Genomic DNA, 12,723 nt, shown 5'->3' with positions numbered 1-12,723 from the left:
GGGCTATCAGTCTGTAGTGTTTTTGTTTGTTCATTATGTCCTTTGCTGGTTTTGGTATTAGGGTGATACTGGCTTCATAAAATGAATTAGGGAGGATTTCTTTCTCAATAGGATTGGTACCAATTCTTCTTTGAATGTCTGATAGAATTCAGCTGTGAATCTGTCTGGTGCTGGGCTTTCTTTTTTTTCATGGGCAATTTTTTAATTACCATTTCAATCTTGCTGCTTGTTATTGGTATATTCAAAATTTCTATTTCTTCCTGGTTTAATGTAGGAGGGTTGTATACTGCCAGAAATTAATCCATCTCCTCTAGGTTTTCTAGTTTATGTGCATAAAAGTGTGCATATTATTCTTGAATAATCTTTTATATTTCTGTGGTATTAGTTGTAATATCTCCCATTTCGTTTCTAATTGAGCTTATTTGGATGTTCTCTCTTCTTTTCTTGGTCAATCTAATGGTCTATAAAGTTTAACTTTTCAAAGAACCAGGTTTTTATCATTTTTATTTTTATTTTTGTTGTTTCAATTTTATTTAGTTCTGCTGTGATCTTCGTTATTTCTTTTCTTCTGCCGGGTTTGGGTTTAGATCGTTCTTGTTTCTCCAGTTCCGTGAACTGTGACCTTACATTGTGTATTCATGCTTTTTAGACTTTTTGATGTAGGCATTTAAGGGTATGAACTTTCTCAAGTACTGTCTTTGCTGTAGAATTTTTAAATTTCCATCTTGATTTTATTGTTGACCCAATGATCATTCAGGAGCAAGTTATTTAATTTCCATGTATGTGCATGGTTTTGAGTGTCCCTTTTGGTGTTGATTTCTAGTTTTATCCACCATGGTCTGAGAGAGTAATTGATATAATTTTGATTTTCTTAAATTTACTGCGACTTGTTTTGTGGTCTATTATATGGTCTATCTTGGAGAATGTTCCATGTGCTGATGAATAGAATGTGTATTCTGCAGTTGTTGGGTAAAATGTTCTGTAAATATGTGTAAAGCCCATTTGTTCTAGGGTATAGTTTAAGTCCGTTGTTTGTTGGTTGACTTTCTGTCTTGATGGCCTGGCTAGTGTTGTCAGTGGAGTATTACAGTCCCCCAATATTATTGTGTGGCCATCTATCTAATTTGTTACATCTATTAGTAATTGTTTTATAAATTTGGGAGCTCCAGTGTTTGGTGCATATATATTTAGAATTGTGATGTTTCCCCATTGAGAAATATCCTTTTTTCATTATATAATGTCCCTCTTGGAAAACCATAAAACACTGCTGAAAGAAATCATACACAACACAAACAAATGCTCATAGATGGGTAGAATCAATATTGTGAAAATGACTATACGGCCTAAGAAGTCTACAAATTCAATGCAATTCCCATCAAAATACCACCATCATTCTTCACATAACTAGAATAAACAATCCTAAAATTCATATGGAACCAAAATGAGCCCCCAAAGGAAGACTAAGCAAAAAGAACAAATATGGAGGCATTACATTACCCAACTTCATACTATAAGGCTATCTCACCAAAAACAGCATGGTACTGGTATAAAAAATAGGCATATAGACCAATGAAACAGAATATAAAACCCAGAGATAAAGCCAAATACTTAATGCCAACTGATCTTTGACAAACCAAACAAAAGCATAAAATGAGGAAAGGACACCCTATTCAATAATTGGTGCTGGGATAATTGGCAAGCCACATGTAGAAGAATGAAACTGGATCCTCATCTCTGACCTTATACAAAAATCAACTCAAGATGTATTAAAGACTTAAATCTAAGACCTGAAACCATAAAGATTCTAGATGACAGCACTGGAAAAACCCTTCTCGGCAATGGCTTAAACAAAGATTTTATGACCAAAAACCCAAAGCAAATGCCACAAAAACAAAGATAAATAGATGGGCCTTAATTTAAACTAAAAAGCTTCTGCAGAGCAAAAGAAACAATCAACAGAGTAAAAAGACAACCCACAGAGTGGGAGATAATCTTTGCAATGTATACATCTGACAAATGACTAATATCTAGAATCTATAGAGAACTCAAATCACCAAGAAAAAAAAATCAGTCCTATCAAAAATTGGGCTAAGGACATGAATAGAAACTTCTCAAAAGAAGATATGTAAATGGTCAAAAGGCACATGGAAAAATGTCCAAGATCACTAATGATCAGGGAAATGCAAATCAAAACCACAATAGATACGACCTTACTCCTGTAAGAATGACCATAATAAAAAAAAAAATAGATGTTGGTGGGGATGTGGTGAAAAGGGAAGACTCTTACACTGTTGGTGGGAATATAAAGTAGTACAACCACTATGGAAAACAGTGTGGAGATTCCTTAAATAACTATAAGTAGATCTACCATTTGATCCAGCAGTCCTGCTACTGGATAGCTACCCAGAGGAAAAGAAGTCATTACACAAAAAAAGATACTTGCACGCCCATGTTTATAGCAGCACAATTTGCAACTGTAAAAATATGGAACCAGCCCAAATGCCCATCAATCAAACAGTAACGAAAATGTTATCTATCTATATCTATATCTCTATCTGTCTATCTATCTATCTATCTATCTATCTATCTATCTATCTATCTATCCATCTATCATCTATCCATCCACCCACCCACCACAGAATACTACTCAGCCATAAAATGGAAAGAAATAACAGCATTCACAGCAACTTGGATGGAATTGGAGACAGTTATTCTAAGTGAAGTAAGTCAGGAATGAAACACCAAACAACATATGTTCTCTCTCATAAGTGGGAGCTAAGCTATAAGGATGGGAATGTATAAGAACGATTCATTGGACTTTGGGGACTCAGGGGAAAATGTGGGGGTTGGGGAGGGGTAAAAGACTACACGTTGGATACAGTGTACAGTGCTCAGGTTACTGGTGCGCCAAAATCTCAGAAATCAGCAATAAAGACCTTAAGCAAACACCACCTGTTCCGCCAAAACTGATTGAAATAAAAAAAATAAAAAACTTAAACAATAAATAAATATGGCCTACTAGTTTCTGAAACATCTTATATGCCAATTTGTCACATGATTGTGTAGAGTAAAATAGGGATTTGTTACAGTCTTATTTCAGCAAAATTTCAAGTGCTCCTAAGTGAGATGATAATCAAAAGAAAATATTCATTAGGAAAGAAGTATCTCATACATTAAATTTTAAACATATGTGTAGCTAAACTTTTCTTTGAAACTCAAATATGTATATTTCTGAGACAGCAATCTCAAAAGAGTATGAACAAACATTTGTCTCTTTGAGATACCATACAGTAGGGAGTATAGAATACCACATAAGACAAAGATTACATTCTCACATTTTGATTTTTTTTTTTGACCGAATTTGACCTTTCCCTTTCACAATATTGGACTCAATAGCCTTGCTCCTCTCTCTGTCCATGAACTGTTGGCTTCAACAATTCTTGCGCTATGGAATCCTGCCAGCACTGCAGGAGGGCTGGAGTACACAGGCAAGGTTCCAATGTCTACATCAGGGCCAGTTACTTCCAGAAGAAAATTCACAGCTCTTGCTGGGGGTTGCTTGCAGGGAATTTTTCCAGAGAAAGTGTGTTTGTAAAAGTATGGAAGTGGTCTGTGAAGTATATAGAAGCAGTCTCAGGAAGAAAAGTGGGGTGGGAGATATTACTTGAATTGATCATCTTGGAACTAAGAAGGATGTCAGGCCTGAAGGATCAGAAATAAACACAGTTGTTCACAAACTTAGAGCAGCTCTCTAGCACCCTTTTGTTTTCAGAAAAATACAATTTTTAACAAATATTCTCCCTGAGGTTTCAGTTTCAAAAATATTTTCCCCTGGAGATAGGAAGAAGAGAAGTGAATTGTCTCTGTATGTTGCCCTGCTTGTCTCCTTCCTTCTCTCCCTCCCTTCCTTGCTTCTTTCCTGTCTCTGTAGCTGTTACAAATTCTTACATGTTAACTCTTCCCTACATCCAAAATCAAGAGGAAAATAATTATTAAATAAAAATAATTTCTTAACAACAATAATCCATTTTTCTGGGTTCACCTAAATTCACCTTTCAGTTTCCAGGGCTGAATGTTTACCAAGTGTTGTTACTTCTTAGCTGTGTGTTTTTGCAAATGTGGACACTGCAGTATTTTTCTATCACTGGACCTTGATAAAAGAGGACTCCAGAGGCCTAGGGGCTTACCTTTTAGAGTTGATTATGGGTTCCACCATTATACTTTTACTTAGCCTTTCAAACCACATCAACGGTCTTAGATAATTAAGTAAATTTCCTTTGTAAACCTGGGCTTTTAAGCATTAACTTCCACTAATATTAGATTAGGAAAGGGTAAATAAAACACTTTTATTTATTTTTCAATACAGATTACAATTTGTCTCATACAATTGTCTTTCAAATTAACTTTCCCAATATTTTGGAGAACCATATTTTTAATCTGACATGTTCTTGGCCTAGTCAGAGAAGAGATAAGTTTATTGCTTACATAACCAAGTGAATCAGACATGGAAAATACATATTAAATTATTTAATTCATTCTTCTGCCAATATTATATTATTCCCTAAAGTCCGTTCCTCTATTTTTTAGACTTGTTATGTAATTTACTAACCCGGTTTAACTAACATTTCTTATTTTCCTTATTTGTTAATTGATACAGATACATTTTTCCAGTCAATGTAATTTTCATTAATATTTGCTGACTAGATAAAACATTAATATTGCCTTTTATTTTTATAGTAATTCTCTGTATATACACATAATTTTTAAAAATCTGTGCCATCAATGACATATTGTTGTACCTATTATATAACTGAGAAAATTAGGGTACAAATTGCTGGAGAGGATGTAGAGAAATAGGGACACTTTTACACTGTCGGTGGGACTGTAAACTAGTTCAACCATTGTGGAAGTCAGTGTGGTGATTCCTCAGGGATCTAGAACTAGAAACACCATTTGACCCAGCCATCCCATTACTGGGTATATACCCAAAGGACTATAAATCATGCTGCTATAAAGACACATGCACACGTATGTTTATTGCGGAACTATTCACAATAGCAAAAACTTGGAACCAACCCAAATGTCCAACAACGATAGACTGGATTAAGAAAATGTGGCACATATACATGATGGAATACTATGCAGCCATAAAAAATGATGAGTTCATGTCCTTTGTAGGGACATGGATGAAACTGGAAACCATCATTCTCAGTAAACTATCACAAGGACAAAAAACCAAACACCGCATGTTCTCACTCATAGGTGGGAATTGAACAATGAGAACACATGGACACAGGAAGGGGAACATCACACTCCGGGGACTGTTGTGGGGTGGGGGGAGGGGGGAGGGACAGCCTTAGGAGATATACCTAATGCTAAATGACAAGTTAATGGGTGCAGCACCCCAACATGGCACATGGAAATATAGGTAACAAACCTGCACATTGTGCACATGTACCCTAAAACTTAAAGTATAATAATAAAAAATAAAAAATAAAACAAAACAAAAAACAAACAAAAAAAAGAAAATGTTAAATAAAAGAATGAGTGATTTTCATCTATTGAATGTGCCGAAAAAGAAAAACATATATAAACATAATTTTAGCTAAATTGTAATGAAAATAGTAAATTTGAAGTAGTGACAGTGTAAATTATAGGTTTAAAATGTAGTCTTGCAAAATATTTTCAAAAGCAAAAAATCCGTATTTTACAAAATGTTAAATTAGTAAGAATTTTTGCAAAGAAAAAATGTAAAACAGGAAAACTGAATGCAATAATTTGTTTAGTTACTTGTCATTTATAATAGTAACAAAAAGAAGTAAATTTAAACAACCATTTTCCTAAAACAGAAATCATAATTTATTAGAATACTTCATGACCACCAGACATAATATATGTAAAGTATGTATTTTAACATGGAAAGACTATAAAAAATGTAATTGGAAACACATGCCATTTTATTTAATTTTACACAAATCTGCTCAATATAGTTGTCTTTTCAGTGCTATTATAATATTGTTATGATAAATCAAACATTTGCTTCCAATTGAAAGAGTTAAATTATATCCTTCTTCTCCTGCCAAATTTCTCCTGTTCTTTTTTCCAAATTTGACAAGATTATCTAAAGAGAGTAATTCAGTTGTTGATATGAGTGATACTTCTTTTTCTAACTATTATTTCTTTAGAAAGAGAATGAGTAAGAGACAAAAAGACTACAGCATAAGAAAAAAATATAAGCAAAACATGAATCTAGAAGGGCTTACCCAAGTGTATTAAATTTAAGCAATCATGCTGAATATTCCTAGTGCTAGTGAAGGCTAGCATTTTGTTGGTGGTATACAATTTTTGGCATTTTTTTTAAAAGAATTTTGCAGATGGGTCTTATTGAAGAAGATATTAACCCAAAGAGGAAGAGAAAGACGTCTGACACGATGTTTTAGGTCTTAAATACTCAGGGAGTCGCTGTAAGTTTGGCTCTTCAGAAGAAGCTGCAGCTATCTAATAGTGGGCATGGAAGGCTCTAATTTTACAAACATTGAATATACTGAGACATTATCACATTTACAGTAACGGTTCAATTTGAAATATTTGGGTTTCATTTGACCTGCTAAAATGTATATTTTGAGATGTATTTTTTATACATATGCATTCTCATTATGTTATCAAATCTTAATATTAAAAAACATGTTATATTTCATATTACATAATATTTACCCTAAGCCAACTATGAAGTTTCAAGCTGTCAAGATAAAGAGGGAGAGAAAAATAAGACTCTCTGATTTCAACAATTCTGAGGCATTTTATATTAATTTTAGAAGTCCCTTTAGCTTACAAAATCTTAGACATTCTCTCATTCTTGATTATATTATTCCAGCAAATATTGAAAGTCTTGAAGAATAAAATCTCACCCTACATTTTACATGCAGGTTTAGTAGCCTCATTTTGCAAAGCCATCTTCTTTGGTATGAGGTAAAAGTTCTATTGCTTAGCTTAAAAAGGAAAAATGAATCATTGGGAAAGTCTGGGTTAAACTGGATTCAATTTCCAATAATTAATTTACATTTCTTCTCACTAAGTCTTTGTTTGATTCCACATGATGTGTTTTCAAACAGAACTCATTTTTCAAATTGCATCAAAACACAATAGGGGCAAGTGCAGAAAGATCATTAAATTGTATATACATTCTTTTGTGGAAGAATTATTTATCATTACTGTGATGGACTACATTGTGCCTCAAAATTTTAACAAACTGGCAAAAACATGTGATGGCTCTCAATTTCCTAAACCACCTTGTCATCATAGTTTTAGTTTCTAATCATCCACTCAGATAATTTTAATGGGAAGAAATAAGAAATAAAAATCAGTGAGTTTTTTTCTCCACCATTTGTTCTGGTCCTGCCATTGGAATATGTACAAACATTTCTTTTCTGATGAAGTCTTGGTTGACTGGAGTGGACATTACACACAATTTCCTATTGTTCTAAGATTACACACAGGGTCATTAAAACATGAGATCAAATTGAAGCCACCATGCCTGCTGACATACTTGTCACAAGGATACTTCTTATAATGGAAATCAATAAAAATCATTAGACCAAAATATTTAAAAATAAAAAATTATCTTACTCTTTAAACAGGCTAAAAAATGGAATGATCTAACAAATTAATAATTTAATTGAATACAAATTAAATAATAATGCTCATATCGATGAACTAAAAAATGAAAGTCTAAATTTTTATATTAAGTATGCAAGTAAATATGAATATAAACTGGTACATCTTTCCTTTAAGTGTGAACATTTTTCTCAAAAATTTATCAGGTTAATTTTTTCACATATTTTTGTGAAGTTCTGGAGTTGACAAACTATGGTCTATGGGCAAAATCTGATCTCCCATCTGTTTTTGTAAAGGAGGTTTATTGGAGCATACACATGTTTATTCTTTTATGTACTGTCTATGGCTAATTTCATGCTAAAACATCAGAGTGAGTGGTGGCAAAAGATAACAGGCTTGCAAACTCTGAAATATTTACTACCTGTCCTTCTGCAACCCCTGGTCTAGTTGTTAAGAATACATGAAGTTCACACCACATTTTAGCCTTGTCCCAAACAACAGATTCTAATACTTGATTATATTATGTTACATAAAATATACATTAATTCTTTCACCTTTTGTCTGAAAAATAGAAATATGGAAAATAATACTAAAGAAATAGGATAAATATGCTCAAATGCTCTGGCTGAAAAAAAATTAGCCAAAATGTCTTCTCAATTAAAATAATATCTTTATATATATATATATTTTTAGAATGAACATTGTGCTTTCTTTTACCAAAAAATTAATGTTTACATTAGCAAATTGTTTTCTCTGTCACGCAAAAGGCTTTTAGTTTGATGTAATTCCATTTATCTATTTTTACTTTTGTTGCCTATGCTTTTGTGGTCATATAACAAAAAAATCATTGCCTAGACTAATGTCATGGATATTTCACCCTGTTTTCTGCCAGTACTTTTATATTAATAGTTTTAGGTTTTATTTGTCAGATGCTAAATTATTTTTAGTTGATTTTTGCATAGGAGATGGAGTAAGGATCCAATTTCATTCTTCTGCATGCGGATATTCAGTTTTCCCAAAAACATTTGTTAAAAAGATTATCCTTTCTTCATTGTATATTCTTGGCACCTCTGTCAAAAATTAACTGGTCATCAATGTGTGAGTTTTTGGGCTCTCAGTTCTGTTCCTTTTTTTATGCCAGTACCACGCTGTCCTGATTCCTCTAGCTCTTTCGATTTCTGTAGTTTTTTTTTTCTTTTCTTTTCTTTTCTGTTCAATATTGCTTTGGCTATTTTGGATATTTTGCGGTTCCATACAAATTTTAGGACTTTGTTTTTTCTATTTCTGTGAAAAATATCATTGGAATGTTAATAAAGATTGCACTGATTTTGCATTGATTCTGTAGATCACTTTGGGTAGTATGGACTCTCCTGATTTTTTTTGTTCTACTTTTAATTTTAAATTAATTAATATAGCTGTTTTGGGGTGGTAAATTAGAAAGTAGGCTGTAGCTTATACATTAAAGAGAAGGGACTTATGCCTAGAAGTCTCTGAAAACTTGGAATTAGAAGAAGTTTCTTGACTATTAAAGTCGATTGATGTAAATTGCAGTAGTATCTGAGAAAAAGTTCTTGATATTAGGGTATTTTAAGGGTTAGAAAGGGTACAGAGCACTCAATTTTTTTCTCAGATAACTTATGTGTTGGGATACGATTCATGTCATTTATATTTCTTAAGTATACAATTCAGGGTTTTTTAGTATGTTCACGATGTTGTACAAATATCTGTATGTTGCCCTGCTTGTCTCCTTCCTTCCCTCCCTCCCTTCCTTGCTTCTTTCCTGTCTCTGTAGCTGTTACAAATTCTTACATGTTAACTCTTCCCTACATCCAAAATTAAGAGGAAAATAATTATTAAATAAAAATAATTTCTTCTTAACAACAATAATCCACTATCCAATTCCAGAACATTTCATCACCAAAAACGGAATCTTGTACACATTTGTAGTCACCCTATTCCTCCCTCCTCCAGTCCCTGGCAACCACCAATAAGATTTCCATTCCTATGAATTTGTCTTTTCTGGACATTGAATGTAAATGAAAACATAATATGTAGCCTTTTGTGTCTAGTTTATTTTACACAGCAAAATTTTTACAAAGTTCATTCATATTGTAGTACATATCAGTACTTCATTCTTTTAAATTGTTGAATAATATTCCATTGTGTGAATATACCACATTTTGTTTTACCACTCATCATTTGATGGACATTTGACCCGCTGTACTTTTTGGTTATTATGAATAATGCTGTTGTAAATATTCATGTGCAAGTTTCTGTATGGACATTTATTGTCATTTTGTAGGGCAGGGCAGGGTGTGTATAGACCTAGGAGTGGGATTGCTGGGTTGTATGGAAACTATATTTCAGCTTTTGAGGAACTGTTAGATTGTTTTCCAAGGTGCTATGCTATTTTACTCCCCCACCAGCAATGTAATCTAAGTCGAAGTTTTCTCAGCTACTTCTTCCTAGTTGAGAGTGAAGGCATTTTTTTTTTATGTGTACGTACATGCCTGTGAAAAAGCTGAGAAAAATGACAGTTAGATAGAGACTGAAACAAAAAACTGAGAGAGACTTGGTGAGGGGGAAGGTTTTGAAGACAATGTATGAGGAGTATTATCATATACTAAGCAGTTTTTTCTATCCCCTCATCATCCAAAATTATTTTATCATTCTAATGCTCATTCTAATTCCAAATTTTAAATTTTACTTGGTACCAATAATCATTTTAAATTTTGCTTTTTAAAAATGGTATTTAATTCTTTTGTCTAAATGTAATACATACAAATGATTTTTAACAGCACAAATGATACAAATGCGTGTATATAAAAGTTAAATATCTCTTGGGGAGAGATGTTTCTGCCATCTTCCCATCTCAAAAATCACTTCAAAAGAAAATTGGGAATCAAAAGAGAAATGTAATATTTTTTCACTAAAACTGAAATACGTCTATAACTTCAAAACCTTAATATTGAAATGCAAACAGGATGCAAGAGAGATAACTGACTTTCAAATTATGAGGAGGACAAAAGTCACGTCTTCAGATACTAAAACTATTAAAAATATATAAACGTTCCCAGGAAATGACTGAGGTTTTGTTTTGGAAAAATGAAGGAATAAACAAAGACATGTAAACATGGAAACAAGGAAGTATGTAATCTAATATCGAAAAGCAGTGAAGGTAATCCCCAGAAGTAAAGTAAAAGAACATCACATTGTTAGAGCTGAGCAAGAAGTATAGATGGCAATCAGGCAAACTGGCAATAAAGGTGAGGACTCTACCCTAGAAGAAAAAAGATACCAGGAAAAAAATGGGCGTCATAGGTCTGAACATGCAATTTTTTTTCTGTTAGGATAGAAATTCCCAGTTTGTCTTAGTTCATGATGCCGTCTTGTTTCAGAAATTTTTCCACAATTCTCCTCCAACAACAACAAAATACATGAGTTTGACCTAAGAGTAGCTAAGTCAAAACAATAACTACTTATGTCCTAACATCTTAGTACATGTTGAAAGAAAAATACATGCAAGTGGAAAAAAATATTTTTATATCATTATTAAATAAGCATAATTATTTACTACTAGAATGTGGGTACCTATGGGCACTGCACAGTTCTCAAAACTTGGAATTAGACTAAACATTGTCACTCTTATTTCCTGTTGCACGTTGATTTTCCTGGAATTCTTTATTTTTGTCACAGCAACTTTGTAAAATTCACCTTTGCAAAGATGCGATGTCGATGAGAAGAATGTAGATATGATGTCACCTGAAAGAACCGAGAATAGTGTAATGTTGAAGTAGTGGTCTACTTCAGCCAGTATCTTCTCAGTGTGTGGAAGCTCTCGGGTGTGGCTGTTTCTCTCAACAATCTAAAACATCCCACAGTGCTCCTGTGAGTTTGCTGCAATGAACTAAGGTGTGGGCTGGCATACAATCTGCAAAATGTCGTGTTAGACAACTAGATGATATAGTAAAATACGACCATAGGTATTTACGTAAACAAGCAAATACAACCAACTAAGCAAATTAAAAAGGCAATTATTTATTTCAGAAAAATCAAAACAAAGACACACAAAGCATTGAATTATGTAATATCTATTTATATCCAACTATAAAATAGTATGTAGGATCCATACTAGCCCTTGCCTCCTTCTTATTACTCCAATTATTTTTAGTAATATAACTGTTTTTACATCTTTCTAGTGGTCACCTTTGTAACTTTAAACAATGTACTATTTTTATCGACTCACCCTCCTGTACCCACTTTTATCTGGGACGTTTTCTCTTATTCTATGGGGTTCTGGTGGACTATACTTCAGAGTATGCATTCTTTACCTAAACCTGGCTTGCCCCCAGTTAGTTCCATTGATTCTTGCATTACATTGTTTTCTAACTTTGTGGATTTGATTTTACTTTTTATGGGAATATACTTGGCCACATTTAAGTATTTTCCCTAGAATGGATGCCCAATTAGTAGGTTATTTTTGTCTACATATTTGAAAATATATTTATTTAATCTATATAATTACCCAAATGCATATGGGATTTTAGATTTAACACATAACTTCCTTTATATTGAGGACTAAGTAAGCATAAGAATGATGTCAAAGAATATAAATACTTGGGTTAAAATAAGTGCTTTACACTTCGGTTATTAAGGACATGGTTTATTAAACAAAACATAGAAAGCCTAACTGTCCTGAAATCACTGTAGTAGCGCAAGGTATAAGGGCATTTCTACTGGTGGTTTTGGCATCTGTTGGTGGTTTTGGGGAGGTTAAATAACATCACAATTTATTTATATGTAAAATAAAGCCTATTGTAAAATTGTCTTTAGATAATGTAGTTAATATAATAATTAAGCTCAATGTTTTAGAACTATCTTTCCTACTAATGACTTTCTATCACTTTCTCCATGCTTTTCTGATTCTTTAATATAATTTATATTTTTATATATTTTAAGCTATGTAATACTTTAGCAATAGCTTTAACATCACAAGAGTAATGAAGAAACATCAAATAGTGTTATATTTACTTTTTATCTAGAAATTTTATTTTTAGACATCAGATTCATATATCATGATTAGTTTGAAAATGAAGCAACTATTTTATT

The sequence above is a fragment of the Symphalangus syndactylus genome, chromosome 4 (assembly GCF_028878055.3).
Source record: "Symphalangus syndactylus isolate Jambi chromosome 4, NHGRI_mSymSyn1-v2.1_pri, whole genome shotgun sequence".
Lineage (NCBI taxonomy): Eukaryota > Metazoa > Chordata > Mammalia > Primates > Hylobatidae > Symphalangus > Symphalangus syndactylus.
The sequence above is the reverse complement of the archived record's forward strand: the minus strand, read 5'-3'. Positions refer to the sequence as shown.